The sequence below is a fragment of the Psammomys obesus genome, unplaced genomic scaffold (genome assembly GCF_907164565.1).
Source record: "Psammomys obesus unplaced genomic scaffold, mPsaObe1.curated_primary_1811, whole genome shotgun sequence".
NCBI lineage: Eukaryota > Metazoa > Chordata > Mammalia > Rodentia > Muridae > Psammomys > Psammomys obesus.
Genome location: NW_026596095.1, coordinates 21,073,938 through 21,093,317, shown reverse-complemented (window position 1 = coordinate 21,093,317; position 19,380 = coordinate 21,073,938).

Here is a 19,380-nt window from a genome sequence, read left to right as displayed (position 1 = left end):
TTGGACCTAAAGATTTTGATATTGCTTTGCTCTAGTTCATATGTTCCCATTCCTCCCTTTTGAAATAGGAATGTTTATCAATCATATTGAAACTATTTAGCTGATTACTATTGTTTATATGGACTCACAGCTAAGATTTCTGAGAAAAATATCAGATTTGGATTTTTGAGAATTATAGTGTCAAGGTTCTGGACCTTCTAGGAGATGGACTACATGTATTTTGAATTAAGAGAGGGCATGAGCATTTTGGATGCTAGGGGTAGATGCCATAGCTTTAATGTTAAATATTCACTCAAAACAAGATTCCAGCACTGATGGTTTAGCCCTGAAGCTTGTGTGCACCTGGAAAATGATTCTTTCTAAAAGGCAAACTTCATCAGTGTGTTGATCCTGGGTTCAGACTAGATTACCTATTGCTAGACAGTACCTTCCTTGTAAATATTGTCTTAATTTGATCAGATGATGGGACTAGATGAGAGCTATACCCAAGCTTTATGAATACTCGGCTTGGGCTGAGCACAGAGCATTTCTATCTATCCTTAGGCCTAAACCAGGAAGCTTCTAGCCTCCGTGCAATGTAATCTTCTGCAAGCCCAGACCTTAAAAGCTCCAGCTTCTAGCTTCTGCCTGCTCACCTAAGCCTAGAATGTTGTCTGCCTCCGAGACTTATTGTTTAATACGCTTACATTTTCTAGTTCTTTTTTTAAGAACATCTTTAAATTTTTTATTTATTTCAATTTATTCACTTTGTATCCTAGCTGTAGCCCCCCCATCCCTCCCAATCATGCTATCCCTCTCTCATCTCCTCCCATGTCCCTTCCCCAGTCCACGAATAGGGGAGGTCCTCCTCCCCTTCCATCTGACCCTAGCCTATCAGGTCTCATCAGGACTGTCTGCATTATCTTCCTCTGTGGCCTGGTAAGGCTGCCCCCTCCCCGGGGGAGGTGATCAAAGAGCCAGCCAATGGAGTTCATGTTAAAGACAGCCCCTGTTCCCTTTACTAGGAGGTCTATTTGGAGACTGAGCTGCCATGGGCTACATCTTTGCAGGGGTTCTAGGTTATCTCCATGAATGGTCATTGGTTGGAGTACCACTCTTAGAAAAGACCCTTGGGCCCAGATTTTTTTGGTTCTGTTGCTCTCCTTGTGGAGCTCTTGTCCCCTTGGGTCTTTCTATCTCCCTCTTCTTTCATAAAATTCCCTGTACTTTGCCTAAGGATTGGCTATGGGTCTCGGCATCTGTTTTAATACCCTGCTGGGTAGAGTCTTTCATAGGCCTACCACAAGGGTGTGGTAGGCTCCTGTCTTGTTCCTTGTTCTCACCCTCTTCTGATGTCTATCCCATTTGCCTTACTGAATGAAGATTGATCATCTTACCCAGGGTCCTCCTTCTTGCTTAGCTTCTTTAGGTATACAGATATTCTGAACTCTGTCTGGCTATTTCAACTCAGCTTTTCCAGCTCAAAACTCCTCTCTATGATGACTGATTCTAACTAGCTTCTCTCAGCTTCTCATTGAATTGCTCTTGGAAAAAACTGCATCTGAACTACAAGAACTAAACTGCAGGAACTCAACTGACTGCATTGAACTATACCAAACTCTTCTCTAATATCTCCATGAACTCTCTTGCCCTCTCTCTCTGTGCTCCTTTTAAGTAGCTTGTCTGTTCTCATGTGAGTTGGGCATAGTCTATCTCTGACTCATTCTGTCAAATTTTTATCTGATTTGTCACTCTGTCTGCCCCTTAATTGGATGTCATTGATTGAAATTAAAGGTGAATACTAAATTCTAGCCAGAGGGATTAAAGCTGTGTAATAAGGGTGTGTCTGAATTCCAGCCAGATCACACAAACCTAGGTCTTTAGATGTGATCCTTTGCCAGAACTGCCATATTGCACTTACTAAAGAAGTTATGTCATTAGAGGTAGGCATTGAAGGATTTGTCTTGCCATTGGCCCTCTCCTGTGTGTCTCTGTGGTTCCCATGAGGCAAGCAGCTTTGGTCCATCATGCCTTTATAATATGATATTTGGCCTTACCACAGAGGTCAAGAGTCAACAGGTCGAAAATCTTATAAAACTGTGAGCCAAAATAAATTTTTCCTCATTTTAAGCTGTTCATTTCAGGAATTTTTTCATAACAGTTATCACCCATCCTCAACTGCCTATAGATGAAAATCTCTCTCCGTTTTCCTTCAGAGAGAGCAACTCAGCTGAATCCATCTATCCATCTTTCCCTAGTCTATGGCAAGACTTCAGAGTGCTATTCATAAAGTGTGCCTTTTTAATTTTTTTTCTTCACAATGTATTCATTATTTATCCCGGTTGAAACCCCCTAATTCAATTCTCCCCTGTCCCATCTTCCCAACCTCTTCCTCTCATTCCCTTCCCTTAGTCCACTGAAAGGGAGAGTTCTCCACTATTGCCATCTGCCCATAGCTTGTTAAGTCTTATCAGGACTGCCTGGATCCTCTGCCTCCATGGCCTGGCAAGGCTGCATCATCAGGGGTGAGTGATCAAAGACCTGTCAACTGAGTTCAGAATAGAGGCAGTCCCTGCTCCCCTCACTCAGAGATCCACGTAGAGGCAGAGCTACCAATGGGCCACATCTGAGTAGGGGGGTCTAGGTCCTCTCCATTCATGGTCCTTCATTGGTGCATCAGTCTCTGCAGGACTCCCTGGGCTCAGATCTTTTAGTTTTGTTGGGCTGCTTCTGGGGCTCCTGTCCCCTCCATGTCCCTCTATTCCCACTCCTCTCTTCCTCCATAAGACTCCCCGTGCTCTGCCCAAAGTTTGGCCCTGAGTTTCAGCATCTGCTGTGATCCCCTGTTGAGTGAGTCCTTTCAGAGGACCCTCTATAGTAGACTCCCATCCTGTTTCCTCCACCGCTTCTGCTGTCTATCTTGTTTGCCATTTTGAATGAAACAAAACGACAGCCTGCAGACTGGGAAACGATCTTCACCAACCCTACATTCAATAGAGGGTTAATATCCAGAATACATAAAGAAATCAAGAAATTAGAATTGTGTCTTTATGACAGTTGTCATTAATGCAAACCTGTGGTTTCCAGACTCAGCTGAGCCCCTAGGGCCAAACTACCACTTATTCACAGGTCCTCAGTCCTGGCTGTCCATTCATTCTTCGGAATTTTCAAAACTCCTAATAACTGGTTCTCATCCAAAGGCAGTATAATCATATTCTTTCCTAATAAGAATCACTCATCAGCATCTTTAAAGGCTCTCCCAAATTGTTTTAATAGTAAGCCAGGATTTACATTGGTGTACTCAGCCTTATTGGCACATAATATTCAGGTGAGGAATTTTCAAAAGTACTTGTCCATAGGTTCTGCTTCTAGAGATTGTAACTACTGCCTGAGGAACATCTGGAAATTCTTGACAGTTACCAAGTACTTCAGTACATACTGAGCTGTAAGCAGCTCACTGGCTAGAACCATTGCTCCTCAGGCCTCCACTCTTCCACCAACTCTGGCTGGCTAACCATAAGTTGATAGTGTTGCTTTATTTATTTATTTATTTATTTATTTATTTATTTTTCTATCTATCTTTCTATCTATCTATTTTAGTAGGTATGGGAAACTTTCAGCCAGGCTTGTTCATGAGTAAAACAAACAAACAAACAAACAAGACCAAGTATTGCCTATTTCAAAGGTCTTTTGCAACTTTAAGTCTATTTAATGCCACAAGAATGACTTTGCAATGTTACTGTCAAACTTAGGACAGAGGCTATTATTTAGAATAATGAATATCTTCCAAGTACTCTCAGATTGCATCTCTTTGCCTTTTTACCAGAGTTAGCTAGAATTAGCTGGATGTGATATCCAGTGTCTATAATTCCAGCTCTTAAAAAGCAAAGATGAAAGGATCTCTGTGTATTTTAGGCTATCCTGATCTGTATTTTGAACTTTAGGCTAGCCAGGGCTACATAGTGAAACACTGTCTCAGAAAAAAAAAAAGATTTTGAATTTGTTTTATACAAGTAGCTTATGAGATTCATACATTTATATGTGTGATGATGATGAGTTTTAAAATCTATATTCATGAAAGAGCCAGATCGTGTGTTTTTCTTTACTATTCTTTCTCTGGTTTGGACTCCATAAAGCATGCATATATGTAATAAAAGTATTAAATGATACATATGTTGTATATAGCACACTTATAATTATATATACATATGTGCTCCTGAAATGAAGTAGTGTCTTGCCGTTTTCCACTTTCTTAAGAATTTTTTATGTATTTGAATGATCATGTATTTGAATCTTGAACATTTGGTAGAACTCATGTAAAAATCATTTGGACTTGGTATTTGCTTGATGAGAAGATTTTAAAATACTGGCTTGATTTCTACACACTTTGGGGCTCTTCTTGAGTCAATTTTGATATGGTTTCTGGTATTTTTATCCATTTTCTCTACATTTTTCATGGTTATTATCATTCGCCTTCCTTATTCTTAGTCCTTAATAACACATCGAGGTACAGAATGATATGTCAGTGTGTTTAGTCCCTTCCCACTGATCTTTACTTCACTGGAATTTTCCTTATATGGTCAGTCTATAAAAAGCAGCAACACCCTTTAGGGGATGAGTCAAAACAACCCTACGATGTTGTTCAATCCACAGGGCCCATCATTCTCCCTCACTTTCTTCAAGTGACTAGGAAGAAAGATGGCAAAGTATTGCTGCGGCTCTGGCCAGTGTTCAGCGAGGACAGCAGGATGTGGCTGTGCTCCACAGTGGGCAGATGGAGGCCTTTTCTGACTCAGCCTGCAGTGAACCCTCTCAACCTCCCCAAGTCAACTGACAGCTAGTTGTTTCACAGCTGTAGTCCCAGAGCTACTCCTCTCCTCAAACCTCCGACGGAAACTCTTCAATTCTTTCAAAAACAGGTCCCAACTTCAGTTTTACTATGAAGGTCATCATTTTCTATAAAATTAATCAGTGTTTTTCCAGGTGTGTTAGTGTACAGGTGTAGTTTCAGCTCCTGAAAGTTTGAGGAAGGACGATTGCAAATTTAAGGCTAGCCAGTGAGACTCTGTCTCAAAAAAGAAAGAGAGAGAAAAAGAAAGGGTGGGAGGGAGGAAGGAAGAATATAGAAAGAGAAGAAAGACAATTATTATGCATCATTTAGTTTATACCTTTTATACCTGTTATTATCCCCAATTAAACTATCCACAATTAATTGTTACACTAATGAACAAGTCCTGGGTTACTAAACTGAATTCCACTGTGAACTGATAAAATCTCTCTATACTCTCAGCAAACGAAACAAAAACAAATTCCATGTCTGCTAGATATCGAATCCTTCTGTCACTTGATCAGTAAACATGCCAGAAATATTAGTGGGTCAATTCAATTTGTTAGAAGAGACAAGGCTGTGGCACATTTGCCCAAATCTGTATTTAAGATTCATGGTATTCTTTAAAATGTGCCATGATAATGCAAGGCACAATCTTTTTAAAAAAATATTGTTCAATTTATTATAAGAAATATGCTGCTCTTCTGGCTTTAATATTTTAAGTCATCATTATAACTATAATTTTATACTTAATATTTTATTCATTGTTTCATGATTAATTTGCCAATAGTTCTTATAGCACACAAAAAGTTTCAACAAATTATTTTTAATATGGGTCTTTGTGTTTAATAAGACATCATTTATGCTGTTATCTTCATTATTTTCTTTTTCACAGTTTCTTTACATTGATTCTACTCACTATTACTAAGTTGTTATAATGAACACAAAATTTACTCTCTCAGCTTCAAAATACTATTACATATTTCCCCCAAGCATTACTGAGTTCTAGACTACAAATGCTGCAGTAGTCGGGGCCACAAAGGTTTGCTGCTCAGATCTTCTTCAAGAGGGTTTGCTGTGATGACCCAACTATTTAACAGTTTCCAGTAAATCACTTCCTCACTTCAACAGGCGTTCAACAGGGCCATACTCTCAGCTGCTCCCGACTGGCTGAGCACAACAGAGGGGCTTAGCGAGACGACACTGTGAGAGTCCACTAAGACAAGTGTTAATTTGAAAACTCACAGGAGCATAGATCAACCATAGAACCAACACTCTGGTGTTCTTCCTCCCCAGTCTTCCTTTCCTTTTTTCAGCTTTCTGTGGATGTCAGTCCTGTATGGGAAAGCTCCCCTGGATTGGTTCAGCCTCATCCCTCTGTGCTTTCAAGGTTGAGTCCCCAACCTCTCTCTTACATCTACTCATACAGCCATCAGCTTCTCAGAGGACTCCACATAACAAACTGGTGTAAGTATTTTTGTTTCTGTTCCAGTTCTAAGTGTTTTCAAATTTCTACTAAGATCCCATGTTGATACATGTTATCAAAGTTTCAATTTCCCCAAATGTTTGAAAAATCTTTTAGCTTCAAACTTAATTTTAATAGCAATTGTTCTTTTGTCTATAAACTATGTCCTTTGATGTCTTTATATTTTATAGTGCTTTAAAAATTGGTAGTCTATAATCATTGAGTATAGGGTTCTTTATTAGTTTACTCAAAAGTCCTGTTCAGCTGTTTAGATTAAATATATCATCTACTGTAAGAGAGGTTTACATTTTCTCTGACAGTAGGCTTGATTTCCTCTGTATATATCTCTCACTTGTCTTATATATTTGCAATGACATAGCCATCAGGTATATGCAGATTTGTAATAACTATACATTCCCAGGAGTGAAAGTTTTATCATTGTCCAGTGGTTGTTTTCATTCATTTTAGTATCTTAAGTTTTTAATTTAATTTGTTTTAATCATATTATTTTCTCCTCCAATCCTCCCACATCCTTTCCACATAACTTCATGATCTTCCTTTTCTTAAAAAAATACTCACACAATGCAGCCACTTCTGATAAGAACTGATAGAGTAAGATCAGAAAGAAGGAAGGAGAACTTCCCCTATTCAGTGGACTTGGGGAGGGGCATGCATGCAGAAAGGGGGGGAGAGGGTGGAACCAGGAGGGGAGGGAGGAGGGGCTTATGGGGGGATACAAAATGAATAAAGTGTAATTAATAAAAGTTAATGGAATTTTATGTAAGAAGTGGGAAATAGTAAGAGCTGGAGGGGACGGGAACTCCACAAGGAGAGCAACAGAACAAAATAATTTGAACACAGGGAACTTCCCAGAGAATCATACTCCAACCAAGGACTATTCGTGGAGATAACCTAGAACTCCTGCACAGATGTAGCCCATGGCAGTTCAGTGTCCAAGTGGGTTACATAGTAATGGAAAGAGGGACTGCCTCTGACATAATCTGATTGGCCTGCTCTTTGATCACCTCCCCTTGAGGGGGGAGCAGCCTTACCAGGCCACGGTAGAGGACAATGCAGCCACTTTTGATGAGAACTGATAGACTAAGATCAGAAAGGAGAAGAGAACCTCCCCTATCAGTGGACTTGGGGAGTGGCATGCATGCAGAAAGGGGAGTGAGGGTGGGATCGGGAGGGGAGGAGGGAGGGGCTTATGGGGGGATACAAAATGAATAAAGTGTAATTAATAAAAAATTTTAAAAAAATTAAAAAAATACTCACTCATATAGACATATAATATAGGATAAACCTACTAAAATCTGTACACCTACAGAAACTAATCAAGAAGGAGGACTCTTGCTAAAATGCTCAATCCCTATCCAGAAAGGCAAAGAGGATGGACATCAGAAGAATGAGAAAACAGGGAACAAGTCAGGAGCCTGCCACAGAGGACCTCTGAAAGGCTCTGCCCTGCAGACTATCAAAGCAGATTCTGAGACTTATGGCCAACCTTTGGGCAGAGTGCAAGGAATCTTAGGAAAGAAGTGGGAAACAGTAAGATCTAGAGAGGACAGGAGCTCCACAAGGAGAGCAACAGAACCAAAAAATCTGAGACTCATACTCCAACCAATGACCATGCATGGAGATAACCTAAGACCCCTGCACAGATGTAGCCCATGGCAATTGAGTATCCAAGTGGGTTCCATAGTAATAAGAACAGAGACTGTCTCTGTTCTTTAGTTAAGTCTTTGGAAAACGATAGTTGAATATTTATTTTTTTAATTATACTTTTTATTTTTTATATTAATCACAGGTTATTTACTTTGTATCCCAGCTGTAGCCCCTTCCCTTATTCCCTCCCGAACCCACCCTCCCTCCCTCAACTCCTCCCTGCCCCTTTCCAAGTCCACTGATGGGGAAGGACATCCTCCCCTTCCATTGGACCATAGTTTATCAGGTATCTTCAAGACTGGCTGCAATGTCCTTCTCTGTGGCCTAGCAAGGTTGTTCCTCCCTCGGAGGTGGGGGGCAAAGAGCTAGCCATTGAGTTCATGTCAGAAATAGTCCTTGTTCTACTTGGAACCCACTTGGATACTGAGCTAACATGGGCTACATCTGAGCAAGGTTCTAGGTTGTATCCATACATGGTCCTTGGATGAAGAAACAGGCTCATAAAAGACCCCTGTGCCCTGATATATTTGGTCCTTTTGGGGCTTTTGTCCTCTCCATGTCATACTAATTCCTCCATCCTTCATATGATTCCCTGCACTCTGCCCAAGGTTTAGCTATGAGTCTCAGGATCTGCTTTGCTACACTGCTAGGTAGAGTCTTTCAAAGGCCCTCTGTGGTAGGCTCCTGTCCTGTTTCTTGTTTTCTCCTACTTCCAATGTCCATCCCCTTTGTCTTTCTAAGTGAGGATTGATCATCTTACCTTACCTTCTTTCTTGTTTATCTTCTTTAGGTGTACGGATTTTAGTATGTTTATCCTATCTTATAGGTCTAGTACCCACTTGAAAGTGAGTACACACCATGTGTATCTTTCTGCTCCTGGGATACCTCATTCAGGATGATCTTTTCTAGATCCCACCATTTGCCTGCAAATTTCATGATTTCCTTGTTTTTAATTGCTGAGTAGTATTCCATTGTGTAAAAGTACTACATTTTCTGTATCCATTCCTCTGTTGATGGACATCTGGGTTGTTTCCAGGTTCTGGCTATTACGAATAAAGCTGCTACAAACATGGTTGAGCAAATGTCCTTGTTGTGTACTTGAGCATTTTTTGGATATATGCCTAAGAGTGGTATAAATGGATCTTGAGGAAGCAGTATTCCTAATTGTCTGAGAAAGCACCTAATTGTCTGAGAAAGATTGATTTCTAAAGTGGTTGTACATTTAACTTTATTGAGAAAATTCTTTTTTTGCCCTTTTGGATTTTTAAAATTAATTTATTTTTATTAATTACAATTTATTCATTTTGAATCCCAGCTGTGGCCCCCTCACTTAGCCCCTCCTTATCCCATCTTTCCTCTCTCTTTTCCTCCCATGCCCCTTCCTCATTCCACTGATAGGGGCAGTCCTCCTCCCTTTCCATCTGACCCTAGCCTATTAAGTCTCATCAGGACTGGCTGCATTGTCTTCCTCTGTGCATTGAGAGAGTTCTTAAAGATTTCTTTATTTTCCTGTTAGATCACCAACACATTTAAAAATATTTCAACTTACAATGTAAACATGCTTGCAGTAAAAAGACTAAGATTAATTTAATTGGTATAATTTTGCAATCAGGAGACTATTACTTTACTTAAGATACTCTCATCAGCATTTAATATATTTAACAATAAATATATCATTTCTGCTGTGTATTCTAAAGTCACAAGTTTATTTCTTGACCAAATGATTCTGATGAAAGGAAGAGATCCATCCAGCTCAGGCTGGCTTTGAGAGGGAGGCCTGGAAGCACACATTTGTTACCACTATGATCTGTGGTCATAAATGTCCATTCAGTAGCCATTTGGATTATATTCTAAGGTTCCTTTGAAATAAGCTTCACAAAAGGAACCTGAGCCTCAAAAACATTCCTTTAGGTGCCATGAATTTGAATGAGAGAAGGGCTACAGAGAGAAAAGGGAAAGTGGAAAATTATGTAATTATATTATAATCTCAAAAACATATTTAAAAAGCGTTCCATTGGAATTGTAGATTGAGAAAAACACAGGGAGATAGACAAAGAAGACAATCAAATAGCAGAGCCAGAAATTACATTCTTATGCTGAGGGTATTTTGGCCACTAGGAAGTAAAAATAATAATTTAGTCAGAGCATTTGAGAAGTTAGCCAAAACCTTAAAACATTAAGATGATAACTTTCCCAGAAAGCTTTCTTCCTGCTGGCTAGCTCTCACAGGACTAGAAGTTGCCATGCTGGTTACTATGGGATGAAACACATCAATGCTCTTGCCCCGTGGACCCTGCATACTACAGTAGTAACCTGATAGGCAAAATACATCTACAATAATCTTGACCAAAGGCACATGGCTGGGAAGTCACAGGCTGAGGCCTAGAACCTACTACTGCTACTTTGTTACATGGTCAAGGCACCCATGTGCCTTCTAAATATTTAACATTTATAGCAGACCTAGGCTGCTCTAAAGGTTGAGAGGCTTGTTTTATGAGACAGAAGTCAGTGGAGAAATATACCACTGGGCAAAATTTTAGAAGAAGAGAGACTAGTGTTCAACCCTAAATGGGAGCTCTAAAGCACACCCCAACCAAGGTTGGGAAACAGTGCTGAAGAAGATACAGAAAGGACGAAAGAAGGGGAAGATGGGGAGGTGTGCCGTGAAATATCTTCTGGACACGATGTGAGCATCACACTCATGAATTCACAACCATACTGATAAACTTACAATATCTGTGGTTACCTGCACATAACCCACAAAAGATTAAGCCAGAAAAGAATCTGGCACAGATGGGCTAGATAGTCTCTAATCTGCACCTCTCCTTCAGGAGCTACAAACGAGGGACAGTCTACTAGAGGGGGGAAATGTTCTTCTTTGAGGATACGACCTTAAGTCGGATTCTCATGCTCTAGTGAACGGCCTCACACACATGCATATACATGCAGCACTATCTGGACTTGGTGACGTATATATAAAATTTAAAGAAACATGAACTTCAGAGGGGCATGTGAGGGGTGGGAATGGGAGGTAAATATGATCATATTTCACTTGTCCATGTCATAAATTAACAAGAACAAAGAATAATATTAAAATAAAATAATTTCCTAGCAAGAGTAACAATTATCATTAAATATAAAGCTGTTTGTAAACAGTTGCTATGGTTTTATCTAATAAGCTAATGGTAAATGAAGATGGCAAAATTAGCGACGTGTTTTTAAAATGACATTCACTTAATTTTATTTCACTTTTCACAATAAATATTTATTTTGTAACATCCTTAATATCCCACATATGCTGTAATATCCTTTATTAGATTGGAGTGCACAAAAGTAGTTTTCTTAATAGAGGCATAAGTGAAGCTCTTACATCTCCTAAAAGAATTTCCTTTTTGTAACAGACGGAGTTACAATTTGTCACAGTTTAGAAAATAATTGCCTGTGGTATGCCCAACCTCTGCTATGCAACCCTCCCATCTAAGGATCAGAGAAAATTGTGGGGAAAGGGGTGGAAAGATTATAAGATCCAGAGGCCCCGATACCGGCCACTAGATAGTAGCCCAGGGAACATGAAACTCTAACAGCATGGTTACCTAAATGAGATTGAAATAATGACAGCACAGTTGACATGCCAACATGGACAGCGAACATTCCATGAGTGGTCCAGTTCTAAGTAGTTATAACTACATGCACATAAGAGCAACACCAAATGAACTCAACAGCTTGTATGTATATGTATGCATATACACATACACATATGTATATAAACATGTAACGATAATAATAACCATCATGAATTTGAGGGATACACAGGAGGAGTTGGGGGAGGAAAGGAGAGAAGTAGCATAGATGCAGTGCCTATGTACGAATTTCTCAAATAATAAAAAAATGGAGGTCCCAATTTTATAATGAATATGTGATCTAGGTCTTAACATTTAGGTTTTATCTTTATTTTCACCACAGAAAGTGAATTTGAGCTCCATATACTAGAAAACCAGCATATGTTCATAGACTTGTTATGTTATTCATAGACATATGTTATTCAGTGCTTCAATATTTTAAAAGCTACTGTTTTTAATTCAGCCTATCTTTTTTAGTTCATGGTAAGAATTCTGAGAAGCATTCCCTCTTGGATTATTTAATCTATTCTAAGAATGTTGGCAAAGTTGGTTTTTAATATTCTTCTCTTCTCCCTGATGGATGAGGTCAAGCACTACTTTGAATATGATTACTAAAGGTAAATTCATGATTTCCATTGACAATTAAGACTTTTGTTTAATAGTTCTCATGTGCATTTTTAAATTATATTTCACTTAAAGTTTCCTGCCAGAATTTAAGCTCATGTCTTCCTATTCCATACTCACTGACTAATGAGAATTGGTCTAGATGGAATGAGCTTTACTGAGAAGATATGATATAGTGGGAACCAAAGAAAAACAAAATAATTGAAAGTCAACAATGAACTCCACTGATCTCTTAAAGTATGTGATTCCTTTAGAAAGCCTTTAGGACTCCTATGTCAGTAATACCAGAATTAACGTGAATAAAGATGAATTATAGTAACAGCTATAAAATAGACTTTATGTTTTCATAGATGCTGGGCTACCCTGGTGCTCTTCCAAAATTCACATGTTAGAATGTAATCACCAAGGTGAACATACTAGAAGGTGTGTACTCTAGGAGGTAATTAGGCCATTCTGGGTGAGATTAGCATCTTAATAAAGGGGTCGTCCTGGCTGGAGAGATGGCTCTGTGGGTAAACGGGGTTGCAGCGCAAGCATGATGACTGAATTTCAATCTCTGAAACCCATGGAGAGGTGGAAAGAGAGGGCCAGTGCCGCAAGGATGTCATCTTACCTCCGCATGCGTGCTACGGTACATCTATGCATTCACATGCACACAGGCACACACTAATAGTGGTGAGAACATTTTCATTTAAATAAAAGACCTTTAACCAGTAAATGTCCATGTCATGACCAGTCATGTGAGTGGTCAGCACTAACGGAGCCCCTCAAAGCAGAAAGTAGCCTATACCAGACATTAAACATGCCTGTACTATTCTTGTCCTCCACAGCCTCTAACCCTGTAAGAAATTAATTATGGTTCTTTATAAATCACTCAGTCTTGAGCATTTTGTTATAACTAGACAAATAGGCCAAGACAATAAGAAACCTGAGCAAAATCAAATTTACTAAGAGTCCGGTGGCATATAGAAGGAAAATCGGTGTCGTTGCAGAGCAATGGAGAAAGAAGTAATGACTAACCCTGTATGTCTAATCTCCTTGTGGGATTAGTAGAAAGAAAATGATATTAAGACAAATTTACAGCTAACTCTACACGTCATTAGCTACATTATTAGTGGGTTGAATGTATTAAGAAGAAATCACTTTGACTTATCAATTATTTGCTTATTTAGAGCCAATGAATATGTATAACCTGTCTATGAGACAAAAGAATGTAGACTGTGTAAACATTAGTAACTGAAGCTTCCAAGAAGTAAGCAAGGTTGTTTCCTGGGAAACCAGATCACATGTGTAAAGCCAGAGACTCTCAACAGCAGTGAAGGGAAGTTGAGGGAAAAGAATATTAAAGAATCTAGAAGACTGATGATTTCACCTGTGACACATAAGCAAAAAAGAAGGAAAGCAAAGGTGATTAACGGATGGGGAAAAGACAGGCTAAGGAGAGGAGAGAGAGAAGTGCAGGGAAGTGTGGGTAAGATGAGATTCTGGAAGCTATCTTCATGCGATCTGGCTGTGGAGGTGGTGGCGGCAGTGGCGGCCATGTAAATAGTAGTAACAATAATATAATAAACTCTATACAAAAGAGATAAAGAGAGGAACTTCAGAATTCATTAAAGGGTGAGTGGAGAAAAGGGCAAGTGAGGCACAGAGGTCAGTTAGGCCCAGCACAGCTCAGCCATGCGGCCCCCTGCCAAAGGATGAGAGCCGGAGTCACTCCCGGAGTCCCTGGAAGGTTGGTGGTCCTACCCTTATGAAAATCCCAACGCTCACAATCCTCAAACACAGCTGCAGTTTTTGCTGAAGCAGTGTTTTCTCCATCAGCTGGGTCAGCACTGGAGAGGTATGCCATTTTGTCACCCTACAGGACTCAGACTGCAGTGGCCAGATGCCATCTTGAACATATTGCTTAAAACTGAGCTATCCTGGGACACCTGAGAACAAGGACCCATCACAAACCAGGGAGTCTGAGTTTTCCTTGCCACAGTCCTAAAGAGAGGAGCAGTCTTTAGACAATGGTAGAGAGGGGGGAGGGTAGCCCCTGACAAGCTGAAAAGGGAAAGTTGCCGGAAGCGTACCATTTTGACTCAGGGAAAGATGATGGCGTTTTCCATAGCCAAAAGCAGACCTAATCAACCTTGAACAGTTCCAGAGTTTGATACAGTTTGTCACAGGACCAGCCATGGAGCCACCTATCTGGATCTGATGCTTGCTTCTGCAGAGCCTAAGAACTCTGAAGCTGCAGACACTGACATTCCCATTTGCCTCTCCTGCAAATGATTGGGTGTGGAAAGCATGTGACACGGACTACGTAGGTATCAGTACTGCATTTGTTCCCCAGCTGCCAACAACCTAAAAGACAGACCTTAGCTTGAACCTATGGAATAAGAGCTTAGGAGTCTTGGGAGTGTGGGAGAACCTTCCCATCCCGCAGAATGCAAAGCGAAGCCAGCAGAGGTTCCAGTAAAAGAGGGGAAGTCACTACATTGAAAACAAGTCTGGCAGATACAAGATACATTCGTTTTCTTCATATGCTTAATAGAGGGAGAAGAAGAAAAAAAACATTCCAGGTAAACAAAAATGGTTTTATAGTATGCAGCCTACAGAAAGAAAAAAAAGAAAATATTTACCGTAAATCTGATAGAGGGCTAACATCTAAAATATTTTTTTAAAAAACTCAAAAAATTAGACACTGAGGAAACAAATAACCCAATTTAAAAGTGGGGTACAAATCGAAACAGAATTCTCATAAGAGAAAGCACAAATGATGAGATGCACCTCGGGAAATGTTCAACAGCCTTAGTCACCATGGAAATACAAATCAAAATTAGTTGGAGGTTTCATTTTACACCAGTCAGAATAAACAAGCTCAATGAACCGAGTAACAGCTCATGCTGAGGGGGATGAACATGCAGGTAAGGGACCCGCTCATACGTTGCTGGTGGGAGTGCAAACTTACACAGCCTCTATGGAAATTAGTATGGCAATTCCTCAAAAAGATAAGACTAGATCTACCTCAAGATCCAGTTGTACCACTCTTGGGCATGGCATATACCTAAAGGACACTTCATCCGACTATGGAGACATTTACTCAGCCATGTTCATTAATCCTTTAATTGTGATAGCCAGAAATTGGAAACAACCTAGATGCCTACCAACAGATGAACAGATAAAGGAAATTACCATTTAGTACTTATATATATATTACATAATGTAATATTACTCTGCCATTAAAAAAAATTTAATGAAATTTTCAGGTAAATGGAGCCAGAAAAAAACATCAGCCTGAGTGAGGTAACCCAGATCCAGGTAGACAAATATGGTGTTTACACTTATATGTGGATGTTAGCTGTTAAATCTTCAATAAGCAAGCTACAATTAAAAATATAACCACAGAAGTTAGATACAGATGAAGGGAAAAGAGAGTGGAATGGATCTCTCTAAAAAGAAGAAAGAATAAATAGTTATGAATGGACAAAGGGAAGACGTGAATGTAAAGTTCAAGCAGGGATGGAGAGGGAACAGGGGAAATGGAAAGAATACAGAGAGGAACAGCTAAAACTAAGGGCCATTTGAGAGGTCTTATGAAAATCTACTGCAGTAGAAGCCTCCTAAAATATATAAATATAGGCAGGCAATCTAAATAAAATTGCCAAGTAACCGCAGAGACAGAGCCCCAGCTGGACATCTTTTATCATCAAATGAAGCTTCCAGTGCTGGGAATTGTTACTTTTAGTCTAGTTGTTGTCCAAAAGGGCCCTGTGGAAATCCCCAAAGAACCCACGCTAATGCCAGAGTTATTGGCTGCTCTCCGTGAACTGATAAGGCATTATTGCTGAAGACAACAGCTACAGAACTCACTGACCACAAAGAAGTCTACCTGGTGCCTACCCAGAGCCTTTACCCTTATGAATTAATGTTCATGGTCCAGAAAGTACTCTGAATGCTACCTAAGGAGAAATGTAAACACCATACCAACTACAGACTCTTGGATTTGCATCAGTGACCTGCCTATGAGATGTGCTAGTACAATAGTGACACAAAGCTTGTGGAACTAACCAACCAATATTCTACTTCATGAGATGAAACTCTTCCCCAACACTCCTCAAAGAACCTGAGACCAGATAGACCAGAGACCTAAGGGAAAACCAAATGCTACTATTCTGCTAAAGAAATGTAGCCATAAAATGACTCCTAATCACATTCTTCTGTACTCATAGTTCAGTGCCTTGCTCCAGGCATCATCAGAGAAGCAACAATTGGGAACAAACATAGCCACTTATAGCCAGACAACGTATAGAGTGAGAGACCTTGGAACACTCAGTCCCAAACAGGATGTCTCCATCAATCTGTCCCCTCAAGTCTGTATGAGAGAAGGCAGAAAGATTGTAAGAGACAGATAGAATGGAAGATACCAAGAAAATAAGGCTCTCTAAACACGGCAGGACCTTCATACATATGGGCTCACAGAGAATTAAGCAAAATACACTAGACCTATATGGATCTTCCCCAAATACGTGGCTGGAGTTGAGGGGCAAAGTCGACCCAAGCCCCCATCCCTAATCCACAAGCTATTGTCTTCCTTCCTTCCCTCCTTCCTTTCTTCCCTCCTTCCTTCTTTCCTTCCTTTCTTTCTTTTTTTCTTGCTATCAATCTTTATTTTTGATTGCTCTCTGGGAAGTGTTCTGTTATGAAAGCCAAGCTGAAAACAAGCAGTACACAAAGAAATATTCGGCTGCATCAAAGTGAGAAACTGTGGCTCAAGATCCTGTTCACAGGCGGGGCAAGATGGTGGTGCCGGGAGGACTCTCATTCTGAGCAGCAGCATCAGGATCAGCACAGTGACCAGCAATCAGAACTCGTGGCCATAAAACACAGTCATTGTGTTTCCCAGTGAGAGGATACCCCACGGTGGGGGATTCAATCAGCCTTTAACTCACCCGGCTAAACCGTGGAAGAGATCCCGGTTCCACCAGACACTCGGCTGCCGGCCGCCAGCCCCAGCCCCAGCGCAGAGGCAAAAGCCAGCATCTCTGGTCACTGTCCCAGACTGAACCATGCGCACCACACTATCAGAGACTGGAATTTTCAGTCGAGAGATAACCCCACAGTACAGGAAACGATTGGGACCGACCTTAGATCACCCAGATAGCACCTGGAAAAGATTCGGGTTCCACGGGCACCCCAGGAGCCAGCCCAGAGCCAGAGCCGGGGACCCAGGCTCTGGCACAGAGCCCTGCCTGCCTGCGTGTCTGATTCGCCGCCTGAGATAGAACTGTGGGCACCAGGGAACCAGCGAAAGAGTTTCACTCTCCGGTGCAAACACACAGGGAGGGAAATGGCTGGTCTGATCTCAGAGCACTCAGCCACACCCCCACCCCGAAAAGGTCTCGGGAAAATTACCCAGTATAGGCAGACACCCAGGCTCCCAAAGGCTGGAAAGGCAGACACAGGCAGTTTCTGCGCGTCAGACAGCTGGCGAAGAATGAGCAGCCGTCACGCAGCTGTGCTCCAGACACAGGCACAAATAGTTGCTGTGCGCCAGATGTCCAACTGGGTCACAGCAGTTGATCATTAAATTTACAGCAAGAAACCCAGAAACAGGGCAGCTATCCTCAGGACTTCCCTGGGTGAGAAGAGAACCTTCTTGACTAACAACAAAGACCACAGTTACCACTCAGGTCTCTATCCCTGAGGTGAGCATCAGCAACTCCTGAAAAAACGCCAGCCATCCAGGGACTATACCCAAAAAGCTGAGAAGACATCCTTTGGGAAAAACCAGCTTTCTGCAAAGGGGATTATTTCCACCACAGGATCCCCAGGAACCACCAGAAAATAACCCCAAACAACTAAGATAGCACAATGGGTAGAGGCCAGTGTAAAAGCTCAAGCAACAAAAGACAGAGCAATATGGCATCTCCAGAACCCAGTTACCCAGGGGCAAGTAGCCCTGGACACCCCAGCATAACTGAAATCCAAGAAGATGACCTAACAACTATGCTCATGAAGATGATAACAGAGGAAACAAATAAGATACGTAAAGACATAGAGGAAGATAAACTCAAACAGAATATTGCCATCTGTAAAGAAATAGAGGAAGCTGCAGCCAAGCAGTTTATGGCCTTTAGAAAGGAAATGCTTAAAGCACTGAATGAAATAAAAGAAACAGAGTTGAAGGAACTAAAAGAAAAAAAAAGGAAAGTACAAGCAGACAGGTGAAGGAAGTAAACAAAACAACTCAAGACCTGAAGATAGAATTGGAAAAATTAAAGAAAACACAAATGGAGGAAATAATGGAGAGGAAGAATCTAGGGAAGAAAACAGGAACTACAGAGGTAAACATAACCAACAGACTACAAGAGATGGAAGCAAGAATCTCAGGTGTAGAAGATACAATGGAAGAAATCCATGTATCTGTCAAAGAAAATGTTAAATCCAAAAAATTCCTGACACAGATCATCCAAGAAATCCAAGACAATATGAAAAGACAAAACCTAAGAATAATAGGTATAGAGGAAAAAGAAGACTCCCTTCTCCAAGGCCCAGAAAATATTTTCAACAAAATCATTGAAGAAAATTACCCCAACTTAAAGGGGAGGCCAATAAGAATGCATGAGGCCTACAGAACACCGAACAAATTTGACCAGAAAAGAAAATCCTCCCGCCACATAATAATCAAAACAGTAAGTATACAGAACAAAGAAAAAATACTAAAAGCTGCAAAAGAAAAAGGCCAAGTAGCATATAATGGCAAACCCATTAGAATCACACCTGACTTTTCAACAGAGACTATGAAAGACAGAAGGGCCTGGACAGATATCATGCAGACCCAAAGAGAACACAGATGTCAGCCCAGGCTACTATACCCCACAAAACTCTCAGTCCTCATAAATGGAGAAAACAAGATATTCAATGACAAAAACAAATTTCAACAATATCTACAAACAAATCCAGCATTACAGAAGACACTGGAAGGGAAAATACAACCCAGGAAAATTAGATTCTTCCAAGAAAACACAGGAAATAATTATCCTTACTACAGTAAAACAAAAAGCAACCAAACACATAACCTGATGACCACAGCCAACATCAAAATCAAGGAATCTAAGAGCCACTGGTCATTAATCTCTCTCAACATCAATGGACTCAACTCTCCAATAAAAAGACACAGATTAACAGAATGGATACGTAAACAAAAC